The 18,865-nt window shown below is 36.9% G+C and overlaps 1 protein-coding gene across 6 annotated transcripts in view; it reads left to right on the top strand.

Annotated features, from left to right (window-relative positions):
* Positions 1–18,865, top strand: part of LOC112050527 (RNA-binding protein Pasilla) — a 100,460-nt gene that overhangs the window by 20,275 nt on the left and 61,320 nt on the right. For 2 of the 6 annotated variants that reach the window (XM_052888107.1, XM_024088814.2), the window contains exon 2: positions 7,450–7,535. The exons of the other annotated variants lie outside the window; for them this stretch is intronic. The gene's annotated coding sequence lies outside the window, so the exon portion shown is untranslated. The remainder of the gene's footprint in view (positions 1–7,449; positions 7,536–18,865) is intronic. 6 annotated transcript variants of the gene reach the window in all.

Below are 18,865 nucleotides of genomic sequence, written 5' to 3'. Positions count from 1 at the left end.
GTGCGAGCCAACAAAAGAAAATGCTACATTCTGGGGCTGAATTTTAAAATTCAACAGAATGGCCATTCGCCGAGAGGTTATCCACTAAAGTCCGCGCTTTTTAGACGGTTTTCATTTTAAGGTCAAAATGAACGTGCACTCGAAATAAACATAACGTTTAAATGGAAAACGCTTGGTGTATTTACGTTTTGAGGTTAAGTGCTTTTAGTTATTCATAATTATATAGTAAATACATAGCTACTGCTCTTTTAGTAGTAGAGCCTGGATAGCCAGACATACTCCATTTTAGGAAGGTTGAAAGTTTGTCAGCGCATGCTTTTACCTTGGATAAGTACGGTTCCCAGTTATGGTGTTTGAACCGCGGTGGCTATAACAGGTTTCAATCCAAATGATATTTTCCTCGGCATAACACCAAAAATCAGGGAGGTCTAAAGTCTGATGATTTTGTTATAAATACTAATTGTTTTGTTAGAAACCCTTTGTTAAGAATTGTTAAAAAACACAAATTTATATTTGCATTTCCTAAGGACGATTGTTGTAAGGTGTAGGTGTAAATAAAAGAGTACCTTTGTCCACGGAGCACTTTCCAGCGCTCCCTCCGGTCGGAACTTTAAGACTTCCAATTGTTTCCCGAAACTCCCTTTGTGCAACAATTTTTGTTACGTGCAAGTTTGCGTCGACTGCCGCGTTCTCCGAGTGTTTCCTTTGATGAATTGTTTACGTTTGCTTCACTCTCCCCTCCCTCTTCATCATTCCCCTCCTTTAGGCATATTTCGCTATTGTGGTATGTACGAGGCAATTTGATCAAGATAGGTATGATATGACAAATCAATTCCCCAGTTGTTAGTGACTTTTGCATGCCAACTTCGGAAGATACTAAATATTATACTTTAGTGATCTTAAGTGAATGATAATCACGAAACGAGTAAAGGAGTGTCTGGCAACTGGGACATGAGATCTCGTGATATCCCATAGAAAATACAGAATTACGCGTAATACTTGGTTCTTGAAATCTGCTAGCTCGAAAAAGGACCACGTCCGAAACTCACTAACTATACTAATATTATAAACACGAAAGATTTTTATTGTTTACTTGTTTGTTTGCGTTGAATAGGCTCTGAAACTCTTTCCGATTTGAAAAATTCTTTTACTGTTAGAAAACTATACTATCCCCGAGCGATATAGGCTATATTTTAGCCCCGTATTCCTACGGCACGGGAATCACGCGGTAAAATTTTATATAAAGTAAGAATCTTGATTCTTGCGCGAGGATAGATTATATCAATCATAATCAACAAGGTTTTGTTTTTTTTAAATAACTAACGTTATTTACTTAACACAAAGTAATCATGCAAAGTGCTACGTCCGAAGTGTAGAGTGAAATTGATGATTTTTCCGCGTGCGCTATATTGGCGGCGAGCTCGTATGCGAAAAGGCCGGCGCCATATCTGATCGGATAATCTGTTGGTTAGCCGACATTGATCAAGTTCGGCGCGTGGTCGGATAGTGCGGTCAGCTAGCCAGTATTAATGATTGGATTCAGTTTGTTTAATACGTCCTGGGTTCGATTTTCGGACTCGGAATAACTTTCAGCCTTATTTCTTCAATTTCCATATAGAACATCTACATAATATGACGGCTAGGGTTTGAAATTCTCTTCCGATGTATGTCTTTTCTGAATCTTTCAAATTGAGGTTTTTTAACTGAATTAAAGGCTGAAAATCTACGCAATAGCGTTCCATCTTAGGTATTATTATTAATCAGTTAAGAGGCATTAAATAACCATTATTATTGAATACTAGCGGACACCTGCGACTTTGTCCGGGTGGAAATCAATGAATTCAGAATTTGTCTTATAAGTATAGATTCTAGATGGCGCTGTCGTCCGTTATATTACGGTAACGTTTGGTAAAAGTAAAATAGTATAAGTAAAATCTCAAATTGCGAATAAATACTATAGAATTCGACCAGTTTGTTTATAAGTATAGATTTTAGACTTTATGTTTCAACGCTTGTAATCACTAAGTACGATAGAAACAACAATTTAAAGCCATGCATTACGGTAGAAATAAGTTACTCGCACTCGTACGTCACTCAACTTCACCCGTCAACAAAGTGAAGTTGCACTTTACGTTGCAAGTTAAGTTGCCAAGTGAACACCGGGCCAGCAAATCGCTCGATCAGAAACACGTAATCAGCTGGGCCCTCGTTTCTGGGGCCGATATCGATTCAACCCTGCGCCTGCAGCGTGCCGCAGTGCAGCGCTGGCACGGGGCCCGCGGGCGCACTCGGGCCCCGCTGACCGCGCTAAGCGCACCACTCGCCCACAGATTGCCTAACAGCCACTCCACTGCACTTTAATGGGTTACGGGCTAAAGCGTCGCCCACACTTGCGTCGGGAGGCTGAACTGAATTGAAGTTCTTAGGCGCAGGTACTTTAAGCCCCATTGCCTAATAGCCACTGCACTATTTACTGTGTTACGGGTTAAAATCTCGGACACACTAAATGTGTTTAGACGTTCAGGTCTTCAGGTATTAAATAGAGCGTTTGGAAGCTACCACTATGATAAAATTAATTTCAGACATAAATAAATTATTTATTGATTTGTGTATTCTAATACAAATTAAAAACCGCCCAGATATTTCATTATAGTCTCTCGGTATCAACCCATATTCAGCTCACTCAGTGAGAGGGGTTAGGCCAATAGTCCACCACGCAGGCCAAATGCGGATTGGCAGACTTCACACACACACACAGAGAATTAAGAAAATTCTCTGGTATACAGGTTTCCTCACGATGTTTTTCCTTCACCGTTTGAGACACGTGATATTTTAATTTCTTAAAATGCACACAACTGAAAAATTGGAGGTGCATGCCCCGGACTGGATTCGAACCCACACCCTCCGGAATCGGAGGCAGAGCTCATATCCACTAGACTATCACGGCTCACCACCTCTGAAAAGTACCACGGTCTCAAGCTTAACCCCCTTGATGTCGTCGGTACATCTAGTGGCGCAGTGTTTGTCAACCCATCTCTCGGTGTACTGTCGCCATCAAGACATGTATTTTTTTATTTTTTTATTCTTTACAAGTTAGCCCTTGACTACAATCTCACCTGAATGTGGTAAGTGATGATGCAGTCTAAAGATGGAAGCGGGCTAACTTGTTAGGAGGAGGATGAAAATCCACACCCCTTTCGGTTTCTACACGGCATCGCTAAATCGCTTGGGGATACGTCTTTGCCGGTAGGGTGGTAACTAGCCACGGCCGAAGCCTCCCACCAGCCAGACCTGGACAAATTAAGAAAATCTCAATCTGCCCAGCCGGGGATCGAACCCAGGACCTCCGTCTTGTAAATCCACCGCGCATACCACTGCGCCACGGAGGCCGTCAATATAGTTGATACAGTGACTATGATAGAGGCTTTACTAATTTCACTTGAAAGCCACGTGAGTGGTGGGAAAGTGGGCTGAAACAAAGTGTGCTAAACGATCGATACGAGCAGCGACTCAGCGAGCCGGGCCGTGCGTGCCGCGACCCGTGCCGTCCTGACGCGTGACTGTGATGTAACTGACACATTGCATGTTTTGTGTACAAGCGTGCAATGGTTAAGGTTCATTTGTGAGGTATTGTTATTTGGTCTGCTTCGATAGTCTAGTTAGACTGTGGCTTCGGATTACTAATTCCTGGGCGGGCGAAGCTTTTCTATCTTCTAAGCTTTCACTAAAATTGTTATCGCCCTGTGCTTCGGAGCACCTTAAGCTATTGGTCATTTTCGTTAACATCAGATGGTTGTTGAAGAATTTGACATTATCACTCTTATGGTGTCAACCCGTTTTGGAATAGTGTGGTAGGTTGGTTGGCACTCCTCATCTCAGTATCTAAAAGACCTAGCCGTAGTTAAGGGTAGTTAAGGGTAGTCAAACGCGTTACAAATATCATCATTAGGTTTGGCCGACAGGTACGTAGATTTTGCTCTACTTTATGGCATGCCATCTGAATATTCCATCAACCATTGGTATAATTAATAGCGTTTATTAAATGGACCCTGATATTCAATAATTTAGCTGATGTAACGACTTTTGTGTCACAAATTCCTTTCGCCATAATGGAAATATGCTGATAAATTACCCGAAACGAAGTTATTGTAATGTCTTTTGGCTGAAATAATCATGTTACGTAATCACAAAAATTAAAAAAAACACTACCAATGTTTTAAATCATCCACTGTGATAGGTACATGATTATCCTGAAAACTTCATTATATGTATATCTTGTAAATTGCCTTAGATTAGAAATTATTCAACCCATACCCTAGATTGTTTTCTAGAAGGCAACGTACTGGAACGCTCAATCGTTTACCAATACGACACAACTATACTTAAATAAAGTAAAATTGAAATGCAAAAGAAATTCAATTAATGACATCATTTCATTACCGATTGTTATTACTCGACCTTTCATTATTCCGTTTATTGCGTCCATCGCATTTCAATTAGTCAAATAAATTTGAATTTAATTGCGAATATACGTCGAGTCGAGTTAATGACATAATTTTAAAGTTGTATATTCAAACGAGTCAATTTAATTTTTTGGTTCATTAAGTAATTTGATTGTATGATGAATAACGTAAATTTATATAACTACTCTGATAACCATTTAATTTATTTACATTGAACACTATATACTCGGAAAAAATATATTCAATCGGGAATATAAGTTAGCCATTAGTAGCCGTTCGCCCATTTTCCCGTTTATCCGGCCGGGAAAACGTTACACGGGAAATGAAAACGAAAATGCCTCCCATAGATACACGCAGCTTACCCGGCGGCCAATGACCGCATAATGTTGCTCGCGCTTCTTTATTGATTTGGCAGGAATCTGGGAAAATGAAAATTATTTGCGTCACATTACGAGAGCTTAAAAAATATTGTCCATGGCCCGAGCTGTGACGTCACCACATATTTGCGGGAGACTCTTTGTTGTGGTTAGTGCACACGGTATGTTCGGACCGTGCGGTTAACGGAAACTTGTCTGTGGTAGAAACAGTACTGTCACACAGTTGCTGTACCTACTTCACTGTACATATGTGTACACAACAGTGTACGTTTAGACACTGTTACGGAAAAAACGTCACTTACAGACCTCTGTGTGTGTTTTTTTTCTTATGCTAGAGACTAGAGGCTATGAAACTTCTGTTGTATTAACTATAATGAATTTAAAGTTTTTTTTTTAAATAATTGTATTAAATAAACTTGCGAGAGTTTCAATACAGTAATGGTACAATTAAAAGAAGAAAATAAAGAAAAGAAGTTTAGTCATCCAGAATCCTGATAAAAATTTGAACAAGAGCGACTTAAATGATATTGATCCGCTGCGTCTAACGCCGCGCCGTTGCCAACACAGCGAGTCACGTACTTGGATAATTCACTTTAGCTGAGAGCGAAAAATTTTAGTTCGCAATTTTTATTATGTTGTAAACAAGCGGTAGCCGAGTTAAAATATTGGCAGGTTTTTATGTGCTACAAATTTCAGTGAGTTACGGTAATTTAATTTTAAAATCCTATTTACTTAGTAAGAACCATACTTTTTGATAGATGGAAGCGTTAATTTGAAGAAGTTTATCGTGTACAATGAAAAATAAAATAATAAAAATACTTCTGATGCACAAAACTACGTTACAAAAAAAAATTAGTCACATAAGGGTTTCTATAATAAACATGCAAAAATTTTTAAATGTGTCTCAAGAAGTTCATTTAAAAACTCGCAACTAAAAATCTTACTATTTAAAACAACGTTATATTTTTCAAAATAATTGTAACGGTATGTTGATCAGTAAAATTATCCATACCCGCTTTAATATTCGCCTAATTGCTTACTACCCTTTTATTCTTTCTTAATATTTATAATATTACTTATATTTTATTATTTTTCCTTCAGTTCGTACCAAATTAATTCCATTTACGGAACGAAAAAAATACGTGTTAACGCAGTGAAGCGTTAATTTGTTATCGAAATAAAATAAACTAGTTACAAATTATTCAAGTGACCCTGCCGTTCTTCGTGTATGTTAATTCGATTCTTACTATGATTTCGATGCTATTTTTATTTAACCTTGAAGTCTAAACTTAAAACGAACTGTAAACTGGGCGGCTATATAAGACGTTCTGTCTTATATAGCCGCCATCAACTGATGTTTATCTCACCTCCCTCCCTTAATAACCCTTATACATGTGTATATACGGATGCACCGCAACAGTAATTTCATCCCAACATTTGTTCTTTGTAAATATATCCAGTTAAAGCCTTTATACCCGTCGAGGTACTGAAGTCAACGGTGGTGGCAATCGACCTTGAGATTAAATTAATATAAAAAAGCTTTGATATAAATTTTCTACCTAGTACTACTACCTACTACTAGTTTCTATCTTCTTGTAATGTAGGGAGTTCCTATAGCCACACCCATACCGTCACCAGACCAGCTCCTTGCTAATATTGTCGAAGAGACGCAATTTTATCATGTTTGAGGTTAATTAAACGCTTAGATTAGTTCAGGGCAAGCTGAATGAAATATTGTAAAAAACGCGCGGTCACTCATCATCATCATTAATGTGTACCTGCCTTTATGACTAAAAATAAATAGTATAAAGTTATTAGCGGCTCACACGGCATTGTTTTGTTGAGATAAGCTTTGGAAACGACTTTATTTTCAGCCGAGAGATTAGTATCACACTCGTATCAACATTATCTATCGAATATAATAATTTTAACATTCCTTCTCTTTAATGGTGTTTGTTTTTGCATTAAAAATAACCAACTCGTAAAATGAATAATAAATTACTTAATTCTTTGTGAATATACAAAATATTGTATGTTTCAGTCTAATACCGTAGCATCTGCGGATCTTGGTTTGAAAAGTAATTTCAAATTCAATTGAAGACTACTCTCACTCGAAAGAAATATTTAGAAAAAGAAAAGTAAATTTATTATTCATTTATGCCTCAATAGCTCGGCGGTTGGGTTGGGTCGGACTCAAATCCGACTTAGTTTGGATCCTCGGCCGTTGGTCTGTTATCATATCCACTCGAAAAACAATCTCGTAGCTTAATTTGAGGGGAATTGCAACATCGGTGATGGGTATTCTGTAAAGTATCATCTGCTTCTATTCAGTATTAAAAATGTCGTTTATAATGAAACTTACAACACGCTTCTTTAACCACCTAGAAAAATATCCAGTAATTTTGATGTTGAACGTGAAATGTAATTTGTAGCAATATATAAAAACTCTGATTTGGTCCTTATAAAAATAATAATACACAAATATTTGTCACAATATAGGTGTTTAAATATCTCCATAAATATCCTACTTGGCGCAGTCGGTAGGAGCTTTCTACATTTATGGTTATATAGAGACAGATTAGCAAATGATCTTTTCTAATTTCGTTCAGGTCTGGTTATTCTGGTGGAAGGCTTCGGTGGCGGCTAGTTACCGTCTGAAGATATTCGTAGGATGCCGTGTAGAAACCGACACGAGGTATGGGACTCAAGATCACATAACAGCCATACCTCTTCCATCTTAATCGTACCTCTACACCAGTCATTTCTAAAAATCAATCATTATCTATTGGTGTTCATCTAAATTTATGCATTTTTTTTTCAATAAACTCAAATTACCGAGAACAGAGTACCGAGTTCTGTTGTGGGTTTCTTCCTATAGAAAGGAACCCTCGTAACTTTAGTTTCCAGTTACCAATGTATATTTATTATCAACAACACTTTACTAGAATATATGAAACTGTTATTGCTTTAAAGGAGCTTTTAGATCCACTTCAATAAAATATATTTTATTTGTATATCCACCAAGCAGCGATATATGAAATATAAATAAATTCAAATAAAAACTCTATTGCTTGAACGGACGAAGCAAGTTGTTAAATTCATTTATTCACCTTGAAAGCTTCACTTTAGCCTGTTTTGTTCGGATCGTGTCTGTCTTCTGTAATCCATTTTCCAAGCACTTGCTAACAGCATTTGATTGTTTGAAATTGATTAGGCATACTCGATCATTGGCAAATTACACTCAAACGCTCTTTCATTAATTCTATATCTAGTGATTTAATTGTTTTAACCAGTTGTTTAAACTTCATTATCAGCCCAATTTAACGGCGCACTACAGAGCAAGGCCTCCATCCTTGGAGAGGAGACATGAAGCTTCAACCTACCATGTTGTTGTTCCAATAGGAGTGGCTGTGGCTGTGACGATCAATGTTAATGATGGTGACCGAACCAACGGCTTTACGATCTCGTCGAGGTACACCACGAGGGGGTATAACACCACCAATTTTAAGAAAGCAAGTAAAGCTCAATATTTAAAGCCCTATCCAGAACTAAAACCCAGGACCTCGAGATAAAAAGCTATTTAGGCTAAGCACTGGATGCACAAACTACCTCATTCGTCCAGTATTCGTTAACCTAGGTATTAGCTAATATTAGTATCTAGGTATAGTCGTTTTCCTCGTTGGAATCAACACGACCGCGGTGTTCAATAATCGGAAATCACAATATAATTGCGATGTCGAAGATTGAATACTAATTGATAGTGAACAACTATTATCCTCTAGGGATCATGATTCATATTCCGTGTGGGCGCGCGCTCGTGGGAGATATTTGTCCTTCATCAGTGGATCTTGCGGTATCGTTAACAACTACGTATACCGTTTACACTCTTTGTATTTAGGAATGGTGAATTCACTTTTGCTTTTAATACGGTTACTCTTTTTTTTTCTTTGTTCATAGAAGTTCAAATGACTCTTGATTTCAATGTCACTTGATGGAAAGATTAAAATGTAAACGAGACAGTATTCATATTTTGATATCCTTATATGAATGCTGTATTATATGCAGAGACATATTTATGAATTTTGATGAAGCGTATATTCTTAGAGTAGGACCTTTAGTTGCAAAGAATTCTTGGAGAGAGACGAAATAAAAATTCACAGCGAAAATTAAAGTTCTCAAGTTCAAAAAATGTAGATTAGGTCGTTGACTAGTACAATAATATGAAGACATATTTTTAGACTACAGTTTGTTTGATGTACCACATACTACAAAAATACTTGCCATTTCTTGTAATGGACCGAGAATAGACAGATCGAGGTCAAGTCCACAAGGAACACGTCAAAAAAAAGATTGTTGCAAAGTAAGAGCTGATATTGTGTCGACGTCTGGGGCGCTGCCACAAAGCCTCGAGGGCGCTCCAGCGATGAAAGGTAAAGCCGATCCGCTCTTGACTTTGACGACCCATTTGCGGGAACTGCCTCCCACCATGATGTAGCTACTCGTGTTACGTCATTGCAGCGCTAATGTGCATTTTGAAGTGCTCTATATAATTTTACATTGCATAATACAATGGCGTGCACTTCATACGTGCAAAAATGTACTGTATATCCTGATGTTGCATTACATGCCCCTAATAAAGAAGATGTTTTTCAGCTTGCATAATTTGTATGTCCAGACTCTACTCTAGTTAAAAACTTGTGCACTGGCATCTATAAAATGTGTTTGGTTGAACGCCCTAATTTAGAAAATGGATCTAAAATCCATTTTGTGACGTCCATTTATCGAGGAAGGCTATAAAGGGTTAGCAATGTGTAGGCAAAACAGAAAACTGTACCTGTTTTTCTAGAGATTTACATTAAGTGAAGGTTTGTAGCTAGTATAAGCTATACATATACCATCACGCCGCAAGTTCAGGATTCTATTCCCATTGTTTGCTATCTATGCTAATATTATAAAGCTGAAGAGTTTGTTTGTTTGTTTGTTTGTTTGATTGATTGAACGCGCTAATCTCTGGAACTACTGGTCCGATTTGAAAAATTCTTTCAGTGTTTAGATAGCCCATTTATCGAGGAAGGCTATAGGCTATATACTATCCCTGTATTCCTACGGGAACGGAAACCAGGCGGGTGAAACAGCGCGGCGTCAGCTAGTTGAATTATACATTGACCAGTCATCAAGTAACAACGCAAACCCAGTAATTAAATAAAGTGTAGAAGGAACGTAACCAAGAACGGTGTAGTATCGAGTGGCAGGTGTGACACGCTCCGGCGGGAACGAGGTCAAATGAGCCGCGGCGCTGCCGGTGGCGGTGGGATGCGACTCAATTGTTGGCCGTAGGAGGCGTCAGGCGGCGTGTCCTTGTGGTAGGGTTGCCAACTGTACTATAATATATAATATTGTACTATATATCGGGTCTGTGTCTGGGTGCTTAAGATTGCGCGCAAAATTACTATATTTTCATCAAAACGTTATGACGTTTTTCGACAGATGAATACGCAAATGAATCGCCAGGCGTATCCAAACTTGTCTATATTATCGAGTTTTGAACTTTAAACTTAGAAATTACTAAAAAGTTAGCTTTTGGTTTTCATTAAATAATTTAAAAATTAAATTTGACTGACAAAAATGATTTTTTTTGACAAAAAATGCAAATAAATATAGTTTTTATAAATATAAGTAATAATTCGTTCCTTTCGCTTATTCTATAAAATACGTACCTACTATATTTTTTATAGCAAAATCTAAATGTTGGTAACCCTACCTTATGGGCCGCCGCTCGCCGCCCGCCGCCCGCCGGCCCATATTCACTATTTATTAGCTCAATAATAGCTACTTGACTTGTTTCATCTTTTTACAATTGATCGCAACAAATTTAACTGTCTGACGTACTTGTGTATCTGTACTTATTATTATTCATATTACTAGCTCATAGCTGACCCGGCAAATGTTTTTGTAACAGTGTGTTTTCTATTCAAGAATTATCTATATAACCAATACTACCTAATAATATTTCTGTTCCGCTCCAATTAGTCGGAAAGGCTGTGTTAGGAGGTGCTAGGTGTGTGTGACAAGAGTCCAGCGGGGATCGACCCTGTGACATCTCAGTATCGAGTCTGGCTCGTACACTAAGGTTTATCTATATTATAAACTAGCGGACCCGGTTACGCTTTGACTTTTGTGCACTTCGTCCATACCCTACTCCTACCTTATCCCTAACCTATACATATTAAAATTCAAATTATTACGAATCGTTTGTATGGGAGTATAAGTTTTTTTAGTCTTTTTAAATTTTTCTCGCCGTAAAAACCATCCTAGAACTTCAACGAACATTTAATAAAAAGAATTGGCCAAATTGGTCCAGACGTTGTTGAGTTATGCGCTTACCAACGCATTTTGCGATTCATTTTTATATTATAAATATGAAAGATTTGATTGTTTGTTTACTCTAAACTACTAAACCGATTTGAACTGAAATTCTTACAATGTCTACACGCCGAGTGTTATAGGCTATATTTTATACCCTTACTCCTACGGGACCGGATATCACGCGGGTGAAACCGCGCGGCGTCTGCTAGTTGATTATACAGAATATTGCAGGTTTCATGTTCAGCGCACCATGTCAACGTTATAGCACATTGGCTATTTATATCTAATTGGCGAGCTTGCTCTTTGATGTCCATAATTGCAATGGGCTCTAATGCTAATTGCTGCTAATGAAACTGTTAGTTGTTAGCGAATGTATGAGGTAGGTTTCATTAAACTGAATAATAGAGAATATGTAATAAGAACTATTCGAATACTCTAACATACTTATTAAGTTATTAGTTCTTAACATTTTAGTAGTTATTCAATTCTCTTGTAGTTTTTAAATGAAATGAAATTTTATTTGCCTAATACGCGTATACAAATGGTGTTTTACAAGAATGATTAGTCACAGTGTATTACCATTAACATGGTGTGCAAATTTTACGATTTTATAAAGCACTGTTTAAGTAATATTATTTACTTACAATGTTATAATTGTCACAAATAAAATAAATACAATTAAGATTGACATTTAAATATACATAATTGAAATTAAATTATACGAAAATATGTCCAAATGAAATTTCGATCTACCGCAGAGAGACATGTTATTTTAATAGTCAGATATAATAGAAAATTATAAGAGAATCATGCATTAATATTAGATTACACAAAATAAATCAAATTAAAATTTATCTAGCGAAAAATTCGTCTAATGAGTAGAACGATTTATTACACAGCCAACGAAAGAGATTTGTTTAAACTATTCATAGATGAGGTTGTACAATATTGCTAATCAATATTTCGGAAACGTGATAATTTAATTAGTTTTTGTTTCATACAATTTATAATTTGTATCTAGAAACAAAATCAAAACGAAATTATGATCCTGTATAAAACATTCAATACCTTGTGGAGCGCGAAGTAATTTTACTTGGATGCGTTACTTTCACTAGATACGGTAATCATAAATGGCCCAATAACTCACGTAGTTGTCGTCTAATCAGGACGGCATATCTGAATAATTTACAAAATTGTGTTCTATTTCGATGTGGCCACATAGAACGAGTATAAAACATCTGCCTTTTTTATCCATTATACAGAAGGTTGTGTTAAGACACAACCTTCTGTATAATGGACTGTATGTATGTATGTCTCTTGCTGATCTTGGTTTACACCAATTAAACCATTTGAAGAATTTACAACACATTTGTCATTAGTTTCGTTTTAATTACCTACTAAAGTGACGTTGGCAAATTATTTCCTAGATTTTCTACACCTACTTAACTTGTTACGCCGACGATTTTTTTATTTCTTAGTCAATTTAATTTTTACTTTTCCTATGATAATTATGTTTGCGTTCAACTGCAACTGTAGATAGTTCTTTCGTGCAGTCGACATCTTATTGGGTCATCCGTCTCTATCCGACTTTGTGCCGACTATGGCTTCTCTTTAGCTTCAATTATTGCAAGGGTTTCAGAGGCCCGGGATGAGGTTAGTCGCTGCAAAGTAGGTAAAACGGATTTGTCAGTATTAGTTGCGAGTCAATTGTGTTGCGTTGGCAACGCGTGCGTGGTCGCGACCTTGTGACGACGCGGCTCACTTGCCTCGGCGGTGGGTCAATCGACAGGTTCGATTAACATTTGCCGTATCCATTTTGAAATTAGTGGGCTTCTTCGTAGATCAGATTATCGCAAGGTTATCTGAAATTTTAACTGTATTAGTTTCCAATCTTGGTGAATGTTTTCTTTTATTCTATTCATTCTATTCATGTATGATTGGCGAAATAGGAAAACTGTTTTAAGTGGAAATCCTTTACCACACACTCGCTGGGTTTATGATAAACTAGCGGACGCCTGCATGCGCAAGGAATCAATGTAAACTTTCAAGCCCTATTTCACCACTTTACGGGTTGAATTTTATAAATTTTTGAATTACATTATATTTTGTATTTTTTTATGATTTATTAGCAAATTTTTAAAACTATAACTCCAAAAATGAAGGACTTTCCATACAAACTTTCAACCCCTTATTTACTATTTATAAAAAAAAATCTATAACCTATATATGAAACTTGGCACGGTTTAAGACCATAATACGAAGATATTATGTTCATAAACCGTGCCAAGTTTCATTTGAATTCATTCAGTAGTTTCAGCGTGATGCCCGAAAAAAAAAGAACTCGGACAGACAGACAGACAAAAAAATAATAAGTAAAATCTCAAATTGAGAATAAATGTATAGTATTCGACCCGTTTTATTATAAGTATAGATATATTATGAGCGGAAAGATTCTGACGATGATAACAATGAAAAATCATTTTTATATTATCAGCGGAATCTAAATATTACCTACCCTGATCCGATCCGACAAAATACAACAGCATTAACAGGAAAACACCCTCCATGCTCGTTTAACTACCATATTTCTCAGGAAATATTGAGTCGACAATATTGAATTGCCAACTCTGCTTTATAATAAGCAATGCAAGCGTTATATTATACTTTTATGTTTTTCATATAAAACCTTGACTGTATGACGTAGATTCGTTTTAGTGGGTCAACTACTCGATAGATGCCATTTTTGTTTATCGTTGTATTAATTGCTAAGGCTTCTTAGCCCAGATTATGCCAAGGCTATCAGTAATTAAGACAGTAGGTATTAAATTAGATGTTAATCAATAAATCGCGATGTTCGTTACATACCTACAATAATAATGCAAATATTTGCTCTTTATAACATTAGTGTAGATTATGTTATTATTCTACTTTCGTTTCCAGAGGGTGTGGGTCCGAATCCGGTCCGGGGCATGCACCTCCAACTTTTCAATTGTGTGCATTTTTAAGAAATTAAATATCACGTGTCTCAAACGGTGAAGGAAAAACATGGTGAGGAAACCTGCACACCAGAGAATTTTGTTAATTATCTGCGTGTGTGAAGCTGCCAATTCGCATTGGGCCAGCGTGGTGGACTATTGGCCTAACCGCTCTTATTCTGAGAGGAGACTCGAGCTCAGCAGTGAGCCGTATGATATTTAGGTTGATAATGATGTTATTATTCGTATCAAATTAGGCTTAGCCTACGTCTATAGTTCATACTACCGGTTCGGACGGTATATTCTATACTGAGAAGAGACGGTCAAAAACTCAGCAGTGGCTCTTTTACTTTCTTCTTTCTCTACAAACTCTATGGTTTTATTAAGTAAAACAACTACCGAACAACATTGAAATTATGAGAAATGTTTCTTTTACGACAATCTACATATTTTCCTAATTAAAAGATGGAAATGAAAATTGTGTGTCACCATTTGGGAAATTGGTTGTGTTATTCCGTGCCTCGGAGAGTTTAACGTTAGTGTTGTCACAGTGACTCACAGTCCAAAAATTATGACCCTAAGTATGGCCTCATTGGCGCAGCGTGGTGGGTCAAAACTCCATATCCACTCTCTATAAGATCAACATAAGCGGATAACGATGCTTTAATGTACAGAGCATTCGGCTTTACTCTTTCAATGTTCTATAATATATTGAAAGAGTAAAAGGCGAATGTTGTGCTTGTATATTCCAGTTCGCTTGGTTTTATACAAAAAATAAATATAATATTTTGTTATTTTAGTGAAGCCAGTGCTGTTATCAAACACGGATATGTGTTTGGCGCAAAATATCATTTATTTTATGCAAAAAATCCCGGGAAAATGGCAAACGTTGCGAAAAAGCGTAGCCACTCGTAATTTAGTACGCAAACATTGAATATTTACCTTCTCTCTGTTCCGTATTGACGCCGCACACGGGGAATTGAAATAACAACGCGTGTGTATTCTAATGCGATATTATAGCTGAAGAGTTAGTCGACATTTTTGGGTAGATATTTGAAAATGTAGGTGGCAAACACCCGCACAAGGTAGATGAGTAAAACAGGGTAGATCTCTAACACGCTGGTCGGATCTACTCAAAGAAACAGGCCTGCACCTGCTACTATATCGTCCAAAATGACCAGAGACCGTACACGATGGAGGATACACATTGTACTTACATAAAAAGATTACTCGCCAAGGGGGTGGTTAATCTTCATTCGTGACCGTGAGGGACCGAGTGAAGAAAGAGAGAGTGAGAGATTTGAAAACTAGTCCTGTTGGTACCTCTAAGTCTAACCTAACCTGTTTTTCGTGATTTAGTTAGAAGAGAATAGTGTTTCGATTTTACCTAGATATACTTTTATACTTTTTTGTATAACGTTTTGATGGCATAACCGGCAGTATTATTTTTTCTTTAACGTTTTTAGTTGGCTCATCTCTACCCTACCCATCTATCTAATCTCACAGTGAATGATAAAAGCGAACGACCGAAAAGCATTTCGGGGATGGTTCACAAAGGCTTTGATGCGAATTTTTAAAGCTCTAGTCTGTCGGAATTGTGCAGTTGGCCATTTTACAGTGACAGGTTCTATAATAATAGTGCGTTATGGAAGCCTGTACAAAAGTCCTATGTCCGGCTGTGGACGTCTATCCAGTGGCGTAGCGTGCTTTGGAGGGACCCTGTATCAAAATTAGTTGGAAGGGCAAATAAAGAATAAAGATATTTCACAATAGACGCAAAAATGCTCGCTTAAAATAAATATGTCAGCAACTTAACTTATTAGGATATTTCCAACTTCAAATTTTTAAATTTTAGATAAAACTTTCAGGGTTCTCAATAAACCTTGGATATATACTATCGACTTTAGAGTATTTGATGCGAACAGAGTCGCGAGCATACGCTACAATAAAAAAAAATATACATACTTGATATTTTGTTAAAGTTTGTGATGTTTAAGGGCGTAATCTCTGGATCTACTCCACCAACTTAGCATATTCTTTTAGCAATACAAAGCCACGTTATTTGTAAATGTTATAGGTTATATTTTATTACCCTATTCTCACGGGAACGGGAAGTACGCGGGTGAAACCGCAACGCTTCTGCTAGTATATTTATACCTCCGTACGTCGAGTTCTGTTGTATAATTAATTGTGGCTCATTTAAAAATCATGAGCTGCTCCGTAAATTTGCCAAAAAGCTGATTTCAGCGCAAGTCTCAGAAGTAAATAAACGCGACTGTCTGTGTCATTTATAATTAGGAAACTTTGATTAATCTTTTAACTCAACCGAAATGGATTTAAGACATTGAATGTTACAAATTAATTCCGTAAAAGTCTGTTTTAAGTTTAATTTATTATTATTTGAGTTTACCTTATTAATGCTGTTTACAATAAAGTGTCATAGCTCAGCGGTTGACTAATTTCCTGAAGTCGGATTCTGAAAGGTCTTAGGTTACTTTCTTCTCCATTCTTTCTATTCTGTTGTCGTAACTGCAACCGGTCCTACCTTTTTGTTTTTTTGACAAAAGGGTATATTACTAATTAAATTATATGTCAATGCCCGGGATTGAGGACTTAACGTGCTCTCTGAAGCACGGGGTTTGATACCACCAACTTTCGAACTCAGGGCTGAGTATTTTATTTTAAAATTCTTGAAAGAAATCATTATCATTACAGCCGATGGACGTCCACCGCTAAGCATAGGCCTCTTGCATGGACTTTTAAACATAACGGCCTGCTCTTTCCGGTGCGGGGTCGTCATTCCAGCACCTTGGGATCATCCCAACGTCCATCGGCTCTTCGAACTATGTGCCCTGTCCATTGCCACTTCAGCTTTGCAAATCTCGCTGACCTAAGTCAGTGACTTTGGTTTTTCTGCGGATCTCCTCATTTCTAATTCGATCACGCAGAGAAACTCCAAGAATGGCTTGCTCCGTCGCAAAATAAATTTTCGAAAGAAATAAATTCTCAATATTTTATAGCTCGACCAAGGACTCTTAACTCAGGGCTTCGTGATCCGACCACTAGACCTGGAAAGAACTAACGACGTCGTTGCTAAATACTCGTACCTTATAACGCACTAGCCGGCGCTTCGCAGTTTTACCCGTGTAGCCCTTTTCCCGCGGGGATTCGGTGACAAAATATAGCCTATGACACTCACATATAACGTGGCTTTATAGTGGTAAAATATTTTTCGAAATCGATTTAGTAATTCCAGAGATTATCCCCCTACAACACCATAACATTTACCTCTTTAAATTATTTAAAGATGTATAATGACTAATAAGTAAAATAACTTGTAGTGCCAAGGCAGAGAGTAAATATATTTAAAAATAACACATATTGTATGGCCATACGGATATACAACCATATTCCAGAGAGTTTGAAAAGGTTAGATGCTATGCAATTCAAAGGAAGAATGGTTAAAATACTCTTAAATAAAGGATATTACACAGTAGCAGAGTTCCTTAATGACAAATTATTTTATATTAATAACATGTAAATTTATACTTAATGTTTTGACAATATTACTTTCGTTTAATTTTATTTTATTATGTTTGTTATATGACTTTAATTTTATGAAATGACATTATAAATGATTATAAATGATTAAGATATTTAGTAACATCGTTATTTTACTAAACAACGTTGTTAAGCAAAGTAATACCACAAAACATACAGATTATTTCATAAACAGGTGTTTGAAAACAACTGTGAGTCTTGTCAATCATTCGCAAGGTCGTACGATGCAGTTGTGTATTGTGATGGGTTTTCATAAATCTTCCATGTTGTGTTTAGATGTTCTTCAATCTATTGATGTGTTAACTGTCAAGTGTATTCATATTTCCGTGCATGATAATTAATGTAAATAATTCCGCTATAAGGCTAGATGCAGACTGCACACGTCGCCGCAGCGGCACCGCAAGTCACTAGATGTTTATGTAACAATGCGGCTCCTATAAAACAAAGGCTAAAGTCTGCTCTGAAATTTAAACTTCCGTTCTGTATAATAAATTCAAAGTCAGTAAAATACTATGATTTAAGCAAGTTTTGGGATTCGTTAGATGTAAGAAGTAAATTATGACGCTGAAGTTGCATAAGAAGTTCATTAAGTAGTTATGTCACACTGCGTCAACCGACCGCAGCACTTCTCAATGAGAAGTATTTTACACAAATTTTTGTATTGGAAATTCTGTTGGCCGCATCTGCAGTGACGTGTACAGTCTGACGTCTCGCGACATCGCTGCGGTGAAGTACTGTGTGTGTCTGCAGCGTTATGTAGCCTCCGATTCTGCTCACTAATTTAACGTCCAATTTATACTCAATTATTTTGTTATCATCCTTAATTGGTTTAGACATTTAACATTAAATTATCGAAACGCTTGATAAAGTCTTCAATGCCTCGCTACGTTAGTACTCGTAAATAGTTTAGCTCTTATCATAATCGTTTGTATTGGTGAAGTGGCACTTTTATAACTATAGTTCGATGTGTAGTATTAACTGAAAACTGACGGCACGTTTCCGCAGTGGCGTGATGTTACGTCACGACCCACGTGACTGCAGCGATGCGACTTATGTCATAAGCTGTGGTCACACTGATGCATTTCTTCTATGATGCTGCAGACGATTATAAATGATATTGCCC

The sequence above is a fragment of the Bicyclus anynana genome, chromosome 21, assembly GCF_947172395.1.
Source record: "Bicyclus anynana chromosome 21, ilBicAnyn1.1, whole genome shotgun sequence".
NCBI lineage: Eukaryota > Metazoa > Arthropoda > Insecta > Lepidoptera > Nymphalidae > Bicyclus > Bicyclus anynana.
This window is presented reverse-complemented; position numbering and strand designations above follow the sequence as displayed.